At 38.6% G+C, this 20,297-nt stretch overlaps 1 protein-coding gene across 2 annotated transcripts in view; it reads right to left on the minus strand.

Moving 5' to 3' along the window:
* The window catches only part of LOC150109241 (prestin-like), a 399,320-nt gene that overhangs the window by 65,104 nt on the left and 313,919 nt on the right, over window positions 1–20,297 (minus strand). The gene's annotated exons all lie outside the window — the stretch shown is intronic.

Here is a 20,297-nt window from a genome sequence, read left to right on the forward strand (position 1 = left end):
TATCTTTACCCAAGCACAAGATTCAGTGGAATGCATATATATATATTGTTTAAAGTGTGTGTGTGTGTGTGTGTGTGTACACACACACAATTGAAACAATAAATTGCACAATAACCACAGTAATTAACTTTAATGAAATGAAAGTACAGATATTTTGAACTGAAAATAACAGCACATCATCAGCACATAGAAACAAGCAAATCCAAGAAATGGGAACACAAAGTACATACAGCAGTCAGTGGTTTACCAATTAAAAACTGTTGCTGCATGCTAGAAATTAATTTTTATTAAAAACTACTTTTGATGGTTACATAAAATAAGAATCTCCCAAACTTTTGGGAGAGAGAGACAATCATGCCGCCTCAGATTTGGCTGATGTAAAAGGGCTAAAAGTTGCCAAAAGGCTACAGGTTCGAATCCCGTCGTGGGTATGGATGGATGTTTGTGATTGTCTGTGAAAATACTAGTGGTGGTGTTGGGCGGCAGATGGCATTGGTGAAAATGATGGTGGTAGTTGCGGTTAGTTGTAGTTGGTGGATTGAGTGGTGGAAATGGAGAATTGTAGAATAGGTGCTCTCCCTCGATGAGTCTTTGGACTCCTTGGAGGCGTCACGTAATAATAATAATAATAATAATAATAATAATAATATGAAAGAGTTGTTGAAAGAAGTGAAAATGAAGAGTAAGGATGTAAAGATTGCAGGTCTGCTGCTTCGGTATGACAGGAAAAGTTGAGAAGAAGGGCCATGATTACCAATGAGTCAATGAGAAGATTGTGCAGGAAAAATGGTGTGCAGTTTATAAATGTAGTGAATTTAAGGATGAAAGCAGTTATTATTATGGGTGACTCCAGGGAGTCCTTAGACTCATCAGTGGAGGCACTAAACATCATGTCCACACAACTATACGACATTCTCACAGTATCTATCGTACCTTGCCTTGAACTCACTCACCGTCATAGCACCCACAACAGACTCAGGCAGCTTATTCCACTCATTTACCACTCTAAAAGTAAAGACCCCAGCTCTAACACTCTTGCTAACCACACTCTTGCTCAGCTTCCATAGGTGTCCCCTAGTTCTCCCGCCACCAGTCCTGATCTGAAAAATATCCTCTGAATTAATCCTATAGAAACCCTTTAGCAATTTGAATGTCTCAATCATATCTCCCTTTTCCACCTATCAACTAATTTCTGCAACCCACAAATCTTCAACCTATTCTCATAAGGTTCATTCTATAAACCTGCTATCATCTTGGTCACTCGCCTCTGGATCCTCTCCACACTCTCCACCCCATCAAGAAGAAACCTAGGTGACCAAATCTGGGCACAGTAGTCGAGATGAGGTCTTATCAAGGCTCGGTACAGAAGTACAATAACTTGCTTATCTCTGCTCGTCAAAGTATTTTTCAACAACCAAGTGAGTTGATGAGCTGATTTAGCTACTTTTGCAATGCGCTCCCCTAAACTTCATCTCCCTATCCACCAACACTCCCAAGTCCCTGGCCTCATCAAGCTCCTAGAGTACAGTTCCACCAATGTGGTATACTGCTGCTAATCTTTTCACCCCAAAATCCCAAAATGCATAACCTTACATTTTGTCACATTAAAATGACATCCATTTTCCTTAGCCCAGAACTCCAATTCATCCAAGTTGTCCTGCAATTGTTGACATCTTCTGCATTCACTGTATGCTGATGGACTACATCTGAATGGGTTTTGGAGTTTAGATGTTTGGAGAAAGTGTTATTTAAGTGAGAGTTTGGAAGGACAAAACCAGAGAAACTAGAGATATTGGGGGTGGGGGATGCAAACAAGAATGTGTCTGCCACGTCTGGAATAAACGAGTGTGTATGTACAGAAATGACTAGGGAGTGCTGAATGCGATTACATAGGATTCAGATTTGAGTGGGTTGGTAATGACATTATATGTGGGTAATTGTGGGTAAAAGAGGATGTTGAAATGACAAATGCCAGAAGTATCAGGTATAAAGGAGAAGTGTTTTTTTTTAGTATTGATCAGTGTGATGGTCAAAAATTATAGCCATCCATGAGACCTGGTTGACAGAAAAAAATATATACTTACAGTAACAGAATGTAAATGAAATTGTATTTTCAGGAAAAAAAGAGAGATGGTTAATTTCAGGTGTCTGGTGTGAGATAGAGGCCTGTAGGACAAGATATATTGTTAGTTTCTGCTACAGACTAGAAGGTCCACATGAAGATGTAGATGCCATGTATCAGCAGATTAACACAACAAATGCTGGCTGAACAATTATTACAGGAGACTTCAGTTATTGAGGCATAGATTAGAGGGAGGGAAGGGGGCATGGCAAAATGGAACTGGAATTTATACAGTTGTGATGGAATAAATACCTGAAACAGCATGTTATAGAGGAGACTAGGAATTTGAAAGTGTTGGATCTGGTGACAGCATCAGAACATAAATCCATAACAAAGATAGACACCCTGCCTTCAATTGAGGAGAGTAACCGTACAGTCTTGGTCTAGGAAGTTGCTAAATACGTAGAATTCTCTGTCAAGAAAGAGTTTTTGTTGAGCTATAAAACTAGCAATTATGAAAGACTTATGAGACATAGTTCATAACATAGGAGACATAGTTATAAACCCACAAAAAACATCGAAAATCCAATAAAAAAAAAATCAGAACATAAATCTATAACAAAGATAAACACCCTGCTTCCAATTGAGGAGAGTAACCGTACAGTCTTGGTTAAAAGGCAATAGAAATCTAACCAAACAACCCACCAATACTAATTCTTACCGAAAAAAAAGTTTCCACATCCACTTCACCAACATTCATGGCCTAAACAACAGCAATATAAGTGATGTGCACCTCCACCTAACAGTCATCTGAACCATAAACTACTATTCCTTTCAGAACTCCAACAGCACTATACACCTCAACTGCCCAAACTAACATTACATTGGTCTTTCCACAAGTTTGTGAGAACTGACAAACCATGCCAGAGACTGCAAATTCTTGACCCCCCCCCCCCCACTGCTTGATCTGCTTTGACTCAAAATTTCTCTAACAAATCAACCTGTCCTTTTCATATGCTCTCCTTCTATCACTCTCCAAACTCTATCAACCACTCTGACCTTTCTCTATCTAAAGCTCGACTTTCTGCACTCATATTAGCTCCCCTTCTCCAGTTTCACCGATCAATCAGGCAGGGATGCTGAGGTGTTTGCCATCAGCAATGACCTATCTCAGGTCATCAATCTTCCCACCAAAATACCAGACAACCCCCTACTAATCTGACAACATACTTGACCTCTTCCTAACAAGTTCCCTTCCAGATATACTGTGGTTGTTAGTTCTCTTCTTGGAAACTTGAACTACAACCTCATACAAGTCCCTTTTGCTGCAGAACAACCTACACCCACCAGTTCACAGTCTCGTGGTTCCATTGGCACTACAAAAGTGCCAAATGGGAGGATCTCCACAATTTCTATTCCTCCTTTCCACGGTTCGACTACTGCTTCAGCTCTTCTGATCCAAACACTTGCTCAGGCTGAATAACAGAAATCATCCTCACAGGAATGAAGGCTTTCGTTCCTTATTCTAGTCCAAACTCCCACCATCCAAGCATTGGTTCTCAAAAAAGTATGCCAATGCTGTAAAAGAAAAAACTTCTGCTTACCACAATTGGCTCAAGACCAGCTGCCCTCTCTGCAGCCTATACTGCAGCCTGCAACAGTTGTAAAAGAATCATCACCAAGTCCAAGTCAGACAACTCATGCTGCAAACTCAACTCCTGCCCAAATGGCAGTTGCTCCTTCTAGTTCCTTGCCAAGGCCAGTGGGAGCAATTTCTGCCAACTCAGGTTTCCACCACTCTCACATCCAGATGGTACTGTAGTCACCTCACCAAAAGACAAATCCAACTTACTTGCATCACTCTTCTCTTCCAATTCCTGCTTTGATGACCTGGGCAATGTTCCCTCCAATTCACAAACAATGGCTCCCTTCATGTCTCTATAGTCTTCTGACAAAAAAGAAATCCGAAGAATTCTTAATAACCCGAATACAAACAAGGAATCTGGTCCTGATGGTATCCCACCTATTGTGTTAAGAAATTGTGTCCCAGAACTAAAACCTATCCTGTATCTCCTCTTCAATCTATCCTATTCAACTGGCATCTACCCGACAACATGGAAACAAGTCCAATCCAGCCCATCCCAAAAAAAAGTGATAAAAGTCAACCAATGAACTACCATCCAATTGCTCTCACTTCTGTTCCTTCAAAAATTATGGAGAAGGTCATCAACAACCAACTCTTGAACCATCTAGAGACATACCAACTAATCAGTGACCAGTAGTATGAATTCTGGCACTCACGATCTACAGCTAATCATCTTGCTTTCATCGCTCACCTATGGATTCAAGCCATGGAGAAATTTGGAGAAACTTGTGTGGTTGCCCTCGACATTTCAAAGGCATTTGATCTGGTGTGGTACAAGGGCTTACTCACCAAATTGCAATCTTATAGTCTGCCTTCTCTACTCTACTACTGGATCGCCAACTTTCTCACTGGCCACTCACTAAACGTTATGGTGGATGGCTTACTCTCCTCAGATTTCCCCACCAATGCAGGAGTATCCTAGGGGGGGGGTCTGTTTTTACACCCACTCTCTTTCTCTAGTATATAAACGACCTGCTCTCACAGACTTCCAATCCTATCCATAGCTTTGCTGATGACAGTACACTCCATTCCTTCTTTTCATTAGACAAACCTGTTAGTGCTCAAGTATTAGACTCCTCAAGATCTACCATGACCAGGGGAACTAAATTCAGATCTCCTTGCTGTATCCCAGTGGGGGGAAAGGACAACCTTGTAAACTTCAATGCCACCAAAATTCAGTTCTGTCTGATCTCTCTCAAGAAAGAGCTCACATCCCTCCCCTTATCATCAGTTCTGTGCATGTCAAAAGAAGGAGAATCCATTCCGATAATGGGGTAATTAATCAATTCGTATTGTGGGATGAGTGTTTATTATTACACATCGGGAAATGAACTTATCTTTTATGATCATTGTAGTTTTTAAAGTGGTAACTATTTTGCTTGTATAACAGTTTGTATAACAGAAAATTTTACGATATAAAGCATGCGATTTCACATGTTGGTGACCAATTTGTACATAGCCTTATTTCTTTCTCCCCTTCAGCATGAATTGACTCTTCTTGGCAGTCTGCCAACGACAGCTCTTGCTTCTGTGGTTGGACTATACTGAGATATCCAAACACAATATCATATTTATCTTCTTGGACTGACTTGCACCTCTGATCCTTTCCTGGCACAAAATATTTCAACTATAGCTTCTGCAGCCACCAAAAAACTTGGTGTACTCTTTTGCACAAGACACTACTTCACACCTTCAGAGCTAAAGAATGGAGTAAGCTAACTCTATACAAAGCCCAAATCTACCCAGCCATGGAATATTGCTCCATTCTTTGGGGCAGTGCACCAAAATCCTCTCTAAGCTTGATCAATTCTATCCAGAAGAGGGCAGTCCAGCTAATTAATGATCCCTCTCACAAAGATCCACTTCAATCTCTCTCTCTCTCTCTCTCTCATAGATGTTCAGTTTCTGCCTTGTGCCTCTTCTACAGATACTTTCATGCACAGCTCTACTGAATTGGCCACTATTATTCCACCACTCTCCTCCAAAATCATTAAAACAAGAGCCACTTCTAACCAACACCCTTTTATAGTCCATCTTAAAATTCATCACACCAACTTTGCTGCCTCCACTTTTATATTCCACGTACTTCTGTCCTTTGGAACAGTCTCCACCACTCTGCCGTCTCCAAAAGATTTCATTCCTCAGCTGTTCAAGCAAAATGCAAACAGATTCTTCCTTTCTTCTATTCCTCCTCTTGCCCACACATGGTATTAATGTGCTATAGGTCTTGTGGTCATTTGTGTATGTGTGGACCAGATATTTAAAAAAAAAGGAGGAATCTTGGAGCAGTGCCATGGCTTGAGAAGCTACAAGGAAAGAATATGAGTAGTACATGGGACGTGGTCAGAGAATGTTTGAGAGAAGCAGTATCAAACTGTATACCCAAGGTCAGGACGATAAACTAAGTCAGAATTATGTGGATCAGTAGAGATATACATGTAAAGCCAGAGCTGCAAAAAAGAAAACACCGTGGAGGGAATATAATGAAAAAGGTGATCGGCATACACATGAGCAGTACAAAGTACAAGCAAGAAGAGTGACTAGAATGGAAAGAAAGACCAAATCAGATTATGAGAGAAAATTAGCTAAGCAGGACAAAGTAAATCCAAAAGAGTTTTATCATTATCTAGCAAGTAAGAAAATTACTATGGTAGGATGATTTAATCAATGCTCATGGGTAGAAGGTGAGAGAGGCAAAAAAAAAAAGTTCAGTTGCTGAATAATAATTTTGCAAAGGTGTATCATCCAGGTGGTGATATTGCAGTTGCTGATGTGACAGAGATGCATTTTAAAATCGAAGTAGATGAACAGGAGGTGTTCAGCATATTGAAAAATATCGATGTGAACACAGTAGTAGGGCTGGATAGCATGTCAGCCTGTGTACTAAGTTAACATGCAAGGGAATTGGCATTGCCTTTGATGAAGTTGTTCGATCTAAGTCTGAGCTCTGGAAAGATCCCAAGTAAATGGACAGAGGATACGATAGTTCCATTACATAAAGTTGGCTCCAAGATAGAAATACCAAACGACGGGCTAATTAATATATTGGGAATGGTTGTTAAAGGTATTGGAAAAGTTAGTGAAAGGTAAAATACAACAGTGCATTGATAGGAATGCGATACTCTATAGTGGGCAGCATTGCTTTCTAAAGGGTAGGTCCTGTCTTAGTAACTTATTCACATTTTATAATAAAGTGACAGCAGAATTGGATAAACGTAATGACTACACCATGATACTGCTTGACTTTGCCAAGGCATTTGACAATACCACATGGAAAACTATTACAAAAGTGAAGAGGATGGGAATGGATATGAGGCTAAGTATCTAGTGACAGACACAAGAGAGTAGTTTATGGTGGTGTAGTCTAGGAGAATGATGGTGGCTAGTGGAGTGCTTCAGGGTTTGGTACTAGGACCACTACCCTTTAATTTGTATGTCAATGATATAGGGGAAAGCTTTAAGGGTGGATATTCAGTTGTTTGTTGATGATGCAAAACTGGGAGCAGATAACAGTTGATAAAGGTAATGTAGATATCCTGCAGGATGATTTAAATAAATTGGCATTATGTGCAAAGGATAATGATTGTCAATTTAATGTTGCCAGCCAGGTTGGCTGAGTGGTTAGCTTATCCACCCTCCAGCTAAAAGGCTGCGGGTTTTAATCCCACCAAACTCTGTAATCCAAATTGCTTTCAAATGCTCTTCATAACCTACATTCCAGAATCCTGATATAACTTTGGTTGTTCGTCTTTGAACCTTCTCTTTTGTTTTCACATCACAAAGAAAACCAGGTGACCAAATATGAGCACAGTAGTCCATGTGTGGTTGAACTAATGCCTTATATAGAGGCACCACCACCTCCTTATCCCTACATGTCAATGGACTTTTTATTACAGCAGTAATATGATGCGTAGCCTTGCAATACCATGAGCACAAGATCCCAAATCTCATCCACTTCACAAAGTACAGCTCCACAAATACAGTATATAGTTTTATATCTCTGTACCACAAAGTGTAATAACTTACACTGTTTAATTTTTGCTGGTGCATGAAAAAAAAAAAAAAATTCACCTCAGTGGATGTCAGACCCATGGAAATACTGAGCAACTGTGAACTTGTGATGATGATGATGATGATGAGATGGATTTTGGCCCTTGGTGTCATTTTCCCACTGATGCTCATAAAAATATATCTAGAGTATTTTTGTGAGCATCAGTAGTTGTCCACTGAGCGATGAGTATTGCTTTTCAGTACAGGCAGCCCTCGGTTTATGCCTCACTTCCGTTCCTAAAAAAACGGGTGTAAACTGAATCGGCGTAAAACGAACCCAATTTTAATGGGAGATACAAAGTTATGTTCCATGCAGTCAAAAAATATGCACATGAAGTATGTGTAACATTATTATATTTAAAGCTTTAATAATACATACATATAAATTTGTTAAAATAAAATTATTAATAACGAAAACAAAACAAAATTATATACAAAAAATATGAAGTATTACATATTTCTATGTTGAAGTTCCTGGTTTCGGATCACCTGCATTTTTTTAAAAAAAAGTATCCCGTGTTAACTGCCTAGATTTTCTTTTTCTTTCTTTAACAAGTTCAGTGTAAGGTCAAATAGATGCGATTACACTCCTTTTTATGTTTGCACTCCATTCCCAATTGTGGTCCATTTTGCAGAGTTCATCAGTCAATGTTTCAATGCTTGCAAGGATATGCTGTAAATCTTCCATTTTCATATCTCTCAGAAGACCTTCTTTGTTTTCTTTCTCCTCCTTTGAATGTTGGCTTAATTGTTCAGTCAATTCTCTTAAGTCTTAATTGGAAAGCAGTTTATCATGGCTCTCTAAGACTTCTGTTACATCTTCAGCTGTAATATCATCCAATCCCACCTATCACAAAAGCTTGGTAACGTCTTCAATAACATTCTCCTCTTGCTCTAATTCCTCGAAGTCGTGCATAAATGCTGGAAGAAGTTTTCGCCATGCTCCTTTTAAACACTTTGCTGACACTTCGTTCCAAGCTGCCTTGATGTTGTTAATGCCCTTCAAAATATCAAATGACAGCCAATAGTCTTTAATAGCTTTTCCTGAAGTGTCCAAGACTCTTACCATTTCTATAAATGTTATACGGAGGTAATAGGTTTAGAAGATTTGATATAATCCCATGATCCATCGGTTGCAAAAAAGCAATGTTGTTTTGGGGGCATGTAAACAACCTTGACATCCAATGGTGTTCTTACTTCAGCAAGGTTTTGAGGATGTACAGGGGCATTATCCAAGAGAAGCAGTGCCTTGGCTGGCAAATCATTTTCTTTACAGAAGCGAAGCATGGTAGGACAAAAATAATTTGTGTACCAATCTATAAAAACGTCTTGTGTAACCCAGTCTTTATTGCTCCATTTACAATAGACTGGCAGCATGGCTTTTAGACTCTTGAAGGTGCGTGGTGTCTGTGAATGGTACACCGACATTGGTTTAAGCTTCAAAGTTCTGGAGACATTTGCACCCAACAAAAGCGTAAGTCTATCTTTTGCAGCTTTAAAACCTGGAGCAGAACATTCTTCACAGGAAATGAAGGTACGTGATGGCAATTTTTTCCAGTAGAGTCTAGTCTCATCAACATTAAAAATGAGATCAGGAGGATAACTTCCTTGTTCTACACGGTCTTGAAATCCTTTAGGAAAAGCAGCCACTGCCGCAACATCTGTACTTGCCGCCTCACCACATAATTTGACACTATGGTACTTACTTCGAGACTTAAATCTCATGAACCAACCTCTGCTTCCTAAAAATGTTTCTTTGCCTCCATCTGTCTTTTTAAAATCCTCAAAAATTGTTTTTGCTTCCTCAATTATAACAGCCTGCATCAGAGGAATGTTTTTCTGATTCAAGTCATCCCCCCATAATGATAATAATTTTTCCATTTTTTCATGAAATTTACATGTTTTGCATTTAGTACTGCCGTAGATTGTTGCACAGACTGTTTTATTCTATCTGCATTTTTCATAATTGTAGTAACAGTCGATGGAGGTAAGTTCATACTTCTATAGACATTAGCACGTCTGCCCATCTTCCATTCTTCGAATCACCTCCATCTTCTTTTCAAGTGCGATTGATTTCTGCGCCTTCTTAACACCAAGTTCTGCTAACTTTTCTGCACTTCTTTTATCAGACATGGTATGTAATTACGTACTTTATCAATTTAAATATGTATGTAAAAAATATTAAATCAAACAATTAGGTAGATTCAACAGTAAAACTAGGTTTGATACATATACGTCATAGTAGCTTGGTAAACACTCAAACACTAGAGTGCCTGCTAGCGTCGTTTCTCAGTCAGACCACACTCTCTCAGAACATTTACCCCTTGGCTCAATAAGTCTTTCACTTTGTAATGATACTCCAGTGCAGGCACTATTACATTGCAGGATTATCTTTCTCTTCTTTGCAGGCATTGACCCTCTTCTCTGAGTGAAATTCTTTTATTTTTGCAACTAATAATTATAGTTTAGGATTTGAAGATTTCTGTGGCTTCACTTGCTGATAGTGATAACATATAAGCTTCAACACAGAATTTACCATCGGATGAAGAGGTGATACTTTACAGCAATCCCTCGATTAATGCATGTAATGTGTTCTTTTAAACAGGCGCATTAATCGAATATAGTAACCTATGGAAAAATGTATAATTCATTCCTCAGATTTCTTTTTTGACCCTTAAGTTTTTTTTATAAAAGAATTAGGGTATGTCTCAGGGCCTAATTAAAGGAAAACCATGAAGCTGAAAGACAATAAAACATATTCATAATATAAATTTATTATTCTACTTCTTAACAGAGAATTGAGCTAACGTAGTTTGGTGGGCATTCTGTTTTCGTTTTTTCATACAACTGACGGTATGGCCCTATTGCCTCTCCTGCAAATTTTACTGGTTCTCGCTTCACCCAGGGTTAGTCTCTAAGCATTGCTGCTTAAAAATTTTGATTGTACGAAAATTATTTACAAATTGTTTCTGTGAAACCTCCTTTGGGCTTGTCAGTGATTAAATTTTCTTCATATTCTTCAGGATCTTCCTGCTATGTATCTAAATTTAGCAGGTTGGAATCACTCCACTTCTCAGAATGAGATTTAATTAACTTAGATTCATTTGAAAAGCCTCTAAAATCATTTGCAGAATGTGGAAGAAGGTACTTCCAAACGGCTAGCAGTAATTTCATTCGACTTAGCGACTTTATAACCAGGCTGAGATTTCTCTGATTTAGCTAGAAAAGTCTTGGAAGGCATTCGCTTCCAAAAAAAGACTGGTTTCATTGACATTAAATATTTGTTGATCACATTAGTCCCCTTCTTACACAATTTTCTTCAAAATCTCTGGATATCTTCTTATCTGCACTTGCAGCTTCGCCTGTGATTAGAACATTATGTAGGCTATTTATCTTTTTGAAATGCTCAAATCACCAACCCCTAGTGTGAAATTCTTTTTCTTTTCAATCATTGATAGCTCTTTCTTTCAAGGTTGCAAAGAGGTTTAATGCTTTTGATTTAATAAGGCCAGTGTTTAGCAGGATCCGTTTTTGGTTACAATCTTCGATCCATGTAAAAAGAAGTCTCTCTAATTCAATCATTATAATACTTTGATTTCGAGTGCATGCATGATAAACTTGAAGCAGCCTTACCTTTCTCTTTGTGTTTAGCAGTTGATTCACCCATTTTTATGTTCTTGTCCTATCTTTGCTCTGGACTCGCCTTGTTCATTTTTCTTTATTATTTCAAGTTTTTCTTCCAATCAGATTATTTTTTGAATCATTTTCACACTTCTATTTTTTGCTTACTAATTATTTTATTCATGATTAAAGGTTAAGAAAATAATTTAAAATAAAAAAGTAAGAAAACAATTGTACAAGATCTGATAGCAAAATACTATGTAAAGCAGATGACATAAATTTTGGCCATAAATTTGGAACATAGTGTACATGGAAATAGTGTAGTATGAAATTAAAAAATAACTTTGTAAAATGTTTCAAATCAGTAACAATTATTTAATCCTGATGAGTGATATATTAAAATAGTTAGCCATAAAAAATGTATAGATCGAAAATGTTTTAAATGTTTTAAATTTTAACATTTATTTCTAAGATGTATATAGGCGCACTAATCGAATTTGGGTATCGAAAAAAATGACGCACCAATCTGGGATGCATTAATCGAGAGATTGCTGTATTTTCATTTTAACACAAAGATTAACAAATACAAGATTTTCTCCTCCTCTCTGAACTTGAGCCCATGGGTTGGACATTAATAGGCAACATGAGATCAGAGATGTAGTCTGTACTATAAAAGAGGCAGTCAGAGCTGTAAATATTTGTGTTTATAATCTTGATGGCAACTGATACCAAGTTCTGAAAGATCTTAAAAAAAGAGATAAATTACTTTACATCTTGCATATACAAGCCCAACAAGTCACCCTATGATGATTGAAAGTCAGATGCGCACAATAAGAATTAAGACATTCCAAACAGAATACACAGAAAACAGCAATGAGATAATTGATAAAGTCATCTCTAAATGGGGTGTACAGTCAAGGACATATGCAGAGAAGATTGCTCAGAATAAACGGAATACATGTCAGGAAGTATTTCCTTTTTCATGCTGGTGAAGTAGCTGATTCCCAATTTGGTATATATGTGATTTGTGAGAGTGGTAGTTCATCTGCAGTGTCTGCAGTATGACACTTTTAACCACCTGAGCACAGACCGTTCCAACACTAAATGCTTTAACTGTTTGGAAGAGGACCACATTTCAGGATACTGCTCTGAACCATGCAGGAAATGCAGGACAATCACACAAAATTAACAACTGCCTGCATGAAACATATGCAGAAAAAACTGAAGATTAAACAGAATCAAATAATTATTATTATTATTATTACGGGCAACTCCAAGGAGTCGACAGACTCATCGAGGGAAGCCCTAACATCAGGTCAAGAACAACTATTCAACATTCACACAGTATCTATCATACCTCGCCTTGAACTGATGCACGGTCAGAGCACCCACAACAGACTATGGCAGCTTATTCCACTCATTCACCACTTTCCAAATAAAAAACCTAGCTCTAACACCCCTGCTAATCACATTCTTGCCCAGCTTCCATGTATGGCCCCTAGTCCTCCCACCACCAGTCCTGTTTTCGAAAATATCTTCTGGATTAATCTTATAGAAACACTTCAGTAATTTGAATGTCTCAATCATATCACCCCTTTTCTGCTTATTGACCAATTTTTGCAACCCACAAATCTTCAACCTGTTCTCATAAAGTTCATTCCACAGACCTGCTATCATTTTGGTCACTAGTCTCTGGATCCTCTCCACCTCCCCATCAAGAAGAAACCCTGGCACCTATATCTGGGCACAGTAGTCTAGATGGGGTCTTATCAAGGCTCAATACAGAAGAACAATAACTTGTTAGTCTCTGCTTGTTAAAGTATTTTTCAGAAGCCAAGTGATTTGATGAGCTGTTTTAGCCACTTTTGCAATGTGACCCCTAAACTTCAATTCCCTATCCACCAACACCCCCAAATCCCTGACCTCATCAATCTCCTGGAGTACGGTTCCACCAATATGATATACTGCTGCTAATCTTTTCATCCCAAAATGCAAAACCTTACACTTTGCCACATTAAATTGACATCCATTTTCCCTAGCCCAGTCCTCCAAACTCTCCTGCAAAATTTCGACATCCTCTGCACTCACAATTGCTCTACCCAACTTTGCATCATCAGCAAACAAGTGAAAACTTAATCTCAGATCCTTTCCTATATCATTGATGAACAAATTGAAAAGTAGTGGTCCAAGAACAGAACCCTGCAGCACACCACTAGTCACAAGCCATCTTTTGGACTCAACTCCTGAATAAACCACTCTCTGGTATGTCTCCATCAACCACCCTCCTATCCATCTCCACAACCCTATATCCATCCCCATCTGCTCCAGTTTACTGATTAGAGTTCCATGTCGTATCCTGTCAAAGGCCTTGGCAAGGTCCAGTAGAATCACTGTAACCCCATTACCCTTATCCAGTTCAGCCATCACTGTGTTATAAAACATGTGAACAAGTTACTGAGGCATGATCTATCCTTCACAAAACCATGTTGTCCCCCATACAATATCCCATTTTCATCCATCCAATCCTGCATTCTTTTCTTGACTAATTTCTCCAAGACCTTGACAACGATTCCTGATATGCTAATCGGTCGGTAATTTACAACAGCAGTCTTGGAACCTCCTTTATGCAGTGGAACTATTTTCCCCTCCTTCCACCCCCCTCTCGGGACTAACCCAGACCCGAGACTCAAATTAAACAACATGGTGCAGGGTACTGACAATTTTTTAGCCGCTTCATGTACGACATGAGCTTGTATACCATCCAATCCCACACATGTATTGACATTGTGGTTTTGCAATAGACTACTCACCTCCACTTCATTCACCACAATTCCCGTATAATCTATTGGTTCATTCATTTCTGCAATGTCACCACCTGGATGATATATTCTTGCAAAGTGTTCGCTCAGTAACTCAACTATATCAACTGATTCGGTTACCTCCCTACCATCGACATTCTTTAAAATCAATCTGCCATGTATATTTTTTCTTTTACTTGCAACATATCGAAAAAACTGTTTAGGATTGTCTTTAGCCTGCATGGCCAATAATCTTTCGTAATCCTTTTTTTCTTTTCTTACCACACTCATTACCCTTCTGGCCGGGCTTTATACCATTCATGTGCTGCCGGTCACCTTTCTCCTTTAATTCCCTCCATAGTTGTTTCTTTTTTTGCACCTCAAGCTTAATGGTGTTATTCATCCATTTAACTCCTACTTGATTTATTATTCAGACTCTAGGTATACAGTCAGCCATTGCTTCATGCAAACACTTCTTAACTGCCTCCCATGCACTATCAACTTCTAGTTCTTGCAGTTGTACATGCCATGGCACTGAACCAATCAAACTCCTATGCTTGTCATACTTTCCAGCCCGATAATTCCACATGTACCCTGTCTTAATTGAAAATTCCACACCTTTAGCCACCTCCCAAATCAAGACCCTATGATCACTCTCACCAATTGGTGGCAATGTGGTCATATTTGTTACAGCCAAATCCTCAGATGTAATTACTAGGTCAAGCACTCTCTGACCGCTAGTATTTTCCATTACATGCTGTCGCAGATAGTTATCCCTTAATAACCGCATAAAATCCAATTCCTTTCTCCTGTGTGTCCTCTCCTCGTTCTAATCAATGCTACCACAGTTGAAATCTCCCATAATAATTACCCTCCTTCCAATCATTTCTTCTACTTGCTTGTGCATACTATCGCCACTATCTTTTCCATCACCTGGTCTATAGCAGCACCCAGTTGTATATTTTGTTCTGCTAGCCACAATCTCACACGAAATGGCCTCAAATGTGCTCTTTTCTCTATCCTGCAATTCAACTTCTATTCTCCTTGGCTGCAGCTCATCAGCTATCATCAACAATACTTCTCCTCCCCCCCCCCCATTTTATTCTCCCTGTCATTCCTGAACACACTATACCCATCACATTCAATCCCACTAGCTATATTATCTAGTCAGACATGTTTCACTAATGCCAATAACTTGTGGTCTGGAAGTGCCAACCAAGGCCAAAAATTCTTCCTTCTTGTTCCTAATACTCCTAGCATTAGTGTACATGAATTGCAGACCCCCGTTAGCCCCATCCCTACCTTGATGCCTTATACTAACTATCCCATTCTGATTTGTTGTCCTTATTCACTCAGCCATATTATACTCATTCATACACTCAACTGCCTCCCTATGGTCTGCATATCTACCCCCCCCACTCCCCTTAATAAATCTAGTTTCCCTGATTCTGCACATCCACTTCATTCAACAACACTTTTTCAAGTCTCCTTACTCCGAATCCATTCAAATGCAAACCATTCATCTTATATAGATCCTTTCGCCCATCAAACTCACTCCACCCGTCCACAAATTCCACACCACTTGTCATGCATAACCCACGCATAAAGTCATTTGCAATTATGGCCCTCCTTCTAAACACTTCACTGCCGTACTGCGGTAAAAGACTAATCATCCTAACTCTCTCACTCTTTTCTTTTGCTACCTCAAACAATTCATTCAGGTCCTCTATCATTTACATTTTATCTCCTTTCAAATCATTCGTACCTGCCACAACTATCATTTCTTTCACCCTTTCCTTTTGCTCTATAATAGACTCACTTACATCCTTGATGGTCGCACCAGATTAGTACGATTTTGTGAAATCCTCTACTAACACACCTTGTACTAGCGAATCTCCATATAGCACTCGCTCCTTCATTTTGTTTTCATTCACAAACATACTCTTATTTTTCCTATCGTACTTTTTTATTATTGGTTGGTACACTCGGTAGACATTTGTGCATATGCTGTAGTTGCTGTTTTGCTCTATGTATCGCTCTGCTCAACAACGTGATCTCACTCATTGCATCTATCTCATCTTTTTTATTAACTGTTAAACCATTAATTTCCTCTGAATTAATACCATCATTCACACTTTCTACATTCACACCCTCACAGTTCTTTGGAACCTTGCAATTTCTTATCATATTGCTATTATCTTCATTCTGAAATTTGACAAAACTATCACACTCACGACCTGAAATACACTTTAATTCCTCATTTTCCTTACATTTTCTACACACATTCACTCCATTATCATCATCTAACCATACTCCAACAGCTCTCCGCAAAGAGTACATTTCGCAGATAGTACACTGAATAAACTCCTTTATATTACAGTTATTGAACAAACATGGCAAACCATTATTACTAGCTGCCATTTTTCTTTTTACGGAAGCCATGTGCTCACTTCCATCGAATTTTATCAAATTAATAATTGAAACACCAAAAACACACAAACAGACACACAAAGATATGCAAAGCAAACAAAACTATGTAACATTCAAGCAAAATTGTCAATGATAACTTAAAATAACACTTATCTTATCAGGAGCTCTCAATAAACACTACAGACCATGAATCCCTCTAGAGGCGACCCCCTAAATCCCAAAATCCCAAAGAAAGAAAGAAGAAATCTTGTCTTTCAATCTACATGCATCAAGTCCTGAACTAGAAAAATAACAGGATAAAATACAGATTTCTAGAGGACCATATTAGAGAGTATTAAAAAAAGAAAACTTTCCTGCAAGTGAAATCACAACAAACCTGGTAGGTGCCACATGTAGTTCCACAGATTTTTGTGGAATGTAGTAGCATCTGAAGTTTGTTCCACTTATAATAAGATGGGGGAAGAAGTTCCCACATTGTCAACATATTGTGATTCTACATGCATTTAATCCCTAGTTATGATAGTTGGAGGCATAATGTAGATATGGTTCAGCAGATGTGAGAAAGTTATTCTTTCTCTTGTTTTATGTGCATAGACCCCCAGTTGAACAGTTTTAACCCTTTCATCTCCATCAGGTACAGTTACATATCCTGTTACATCACTTTGGTTGTTGGTAGAGACAGTATTAGAGAGCTCAAAATTTGCTGTGTGAAAGTGAATCCAGAAAAAAGCAAATCGAACACAAGGAAAATTACTTAAATTCGCCCTGTTGCACAAACTTGCTTATGCTGAACCTATATACAAGGGTATTCTGAAAAGTTCTCAGCCTAACAATAAAAATAAAAATTTATAATTTCAAAATTATTTTTATTTTTCAACATAATCTCCCCTTAAGACTAATATTTATTCCAGCAATACTCCAGTGCCATTATCTTATCCCTGTAGTCGTTCTCAGTAAGATCTGCAAAATACTTCTCTACAGCTGCAATCACCTCTTGATTCGAAGAAAAACACTGACCAGCAAGGAAAAGTTTTAGTTTTGGGAAGAGACAGAAGTTAGAGGGAGACAAATCTGGGGAATAGGGTGGATGTTCCAACAATTCATAGTGCAGATCTCTTAATTTTCCCAATGCCAAAACACCTTTGTGGGCAGGTGCATTGTCCTGATGAAAGATGATTTTTTTCTTCTGCAAACCGGATCTTTTCTCACGAATTTTTCATCTGGTCTGGTTAAAACATTGGAATAATATTCCCCAGTTATTGTTTTCCCCTTTTCAAGATAATTAATAAACAAAATGCCTTTAGAAACCCAAAACACCGATGCCACAACCTTTCCTGCTGATGGAACCGACTTTGCCTTCTTTGGCGCTGAACAACCATCTTCTGTCCATTGTTTTGACTGCTGTTTGGATTCTGGTGTGTCTAATGGTGAATCCAAGTCTCACCCATAGGCTGTGAGCAAGCGTGACACCCATCTTGTGCAAAGCTTTTTCATTTACAGTTCTTCATGCAAAATATATGCTACATGTTCTTTTGAAATGTCTATAGTCTCAGCAATTTCATGTACTTTGATGGCTCGCCTGTCATCCAATACCATATCATGCACTTGATCAATGATTTCTGGTGTTGTTACACTACGTCCTTCACGTTGATCATCTTCAAGGCTGGTACCGCCACGATTAAACTCGGCAGCCCATTTCTTAAGTGTCAAAAAATGAAGGTGAAGGAGAAGAGTACCCATAAACTTTTAATAACTTCGAATGAATTTCTTTTGGTGTGTTAAACCTTCTTTTACAAAGAATTTTATAACTACACGATCCTCAATTTTATCCATTTCAAGGGATACAGACAACACTTTTGCTTCAGACAGATGTATAAAAAAAAAACTACTTGATAGAATGACTTGCAATTTCACACGAATGCTTATGACAGATGTACCAACTTAGAAAAAAAATCTTGCCGACAGTGTTGTCATCTATGGTTGAGGCCGAGAAATTTTCAGACTACCCTCGTATATATTCTCATACTAGCCTGTAAACTGATGTAAATAAATTACATTCACTACACTAACTTAACCCATCCGAATAACATTACTGACCATAATCTTGTCCTATCATTCTCACCTATAACATCAAGGATGAAGTGGTAACTAGATGAGGACCCTGGAGAATGGCAAGTAATTTTCCTTACAATAACCTATGCACATTGAGGACCTTCACAAGATGGAAATGGGAAAACTGGCTTGCATATCATGAAACAAAAATGCTTTATCCAGTGGGAGAGGACCAGAGACTTCCTACCTTGTGCAAGAGGCCTTAGTCATCCCCCAAGAGTTTTAAAGAGAGCTTCACTAGTTTATCAATACTCAAAGTATCAAAAGTAACTGCAGTAGAATCATTGTTGACAAACTCAAAGCAGAACAGAAACAGAAAATTTCAAAGAGTAAGATTTCAAAATTAGAATACATTTAAGATTTAAGATTTGCAGGTACTCCTACTGTTCCTTCTACAGAAAGTTAATGAGAAATCACAGGAGGAGTCGCAGAAATTGCAGAGAGTCAAGGACTCATCGAGGAAGGCCATATATCACCCAAATGATCTGTCATCTCCTTCATACCAGATGCACTCACCAGTTAAAGAGGCAAACTACACAACTCACTCACTTCTCTGTGAAAAAAAAATCTAGCGCTTATCCCTTTCTTAATCCTGAAAAAACTTAACTTCTAAGGAAGTTTAGTGTTCTCTCCCAACCTTCCATATAATGAAAAATTTCATCAGGCGAAATCCCATAACATTCATTGAGAAGTTTATAAACCTCGGTCCCTCTTCCTCCTGTTAACTAGAGTCTGCAGTCCATATACTATTAATCTATCATCATCTGTATTCCATAATCCTGGGACCATTACTGTTCAGTTTGTATATTAATGATATTGGGATTGGTTTAGCTAGTGATATGCAGCTATTTGCAGATGATGCAACAGTGGGAAGAGCAATGCAGAGTCAAGCAAATGTTGTGGCTTGACAGGAGGACTTGAATAGATTGCATGAACAGACAGATAAGTGGAACTATCAGTTCAGTGTTGCAAAGTGTAAGGTTTGAGATTTGGTAAGCAATAATAGGATGCGAAGTATACATTTGGTTGAGAAACTTTAAAAGAAGCAGAGGAGATGAGAGATCTGAGAGTTGTGGTGGACAAGGACCTGAAATTCAGGGGCCACATGGCACAAGTTGTGAAGACGTCACATTGGATAATGGCAATGATGCAGAGGACACTGACATGCAGAAACAATGAGGTTATGATGCCATTGTATAAGGCCTTGATCAGGCCTCGTATGGATTATTGTGCACAGATTTGGTCACCAGGTTTTCATGGTGATGAAAATATGTTAGAAAGGGTTTAGAGAAGATTCACAAAGATGGTCAGTGGTCTTTGGAATGTGGAGTACGTGGTGGACAGATTGAGAGAATGTAAATTGCAAAGTCTCCTGAATAGGAGAAAGAGGGGGGGGGGGGGGGAATATGATTGAGACATATAAGCTAGTTGGGGGTTATTATCAGATTGACATAGAGGAAATTTTTCATAGAATGGGAGAGGCAGTAGAACAAGAGGCCATTGCTGGAAATTGTATAAATAAGGAGCAGGTTCTTTGCATGGAAAGTGGTTGGTGAGCGGAATGCATTGCCTTGGTGTG

Source organism: Typopeltis vanoorti, chromosome 2 (assembly GCF_054136105.1).
Source record: "Typopeltis vanoorti isolate ZY-2024b chromosome 2, IOZ_Tvanoo_1.0, whole genome shotgun sequence".
Lineage (NCBI taxonomy): Eukaryota > Metazoa > Arthropoda > Arachnida > Uropygi > Thelyphonidae > Typopeltis > Typopeltis vanoorti.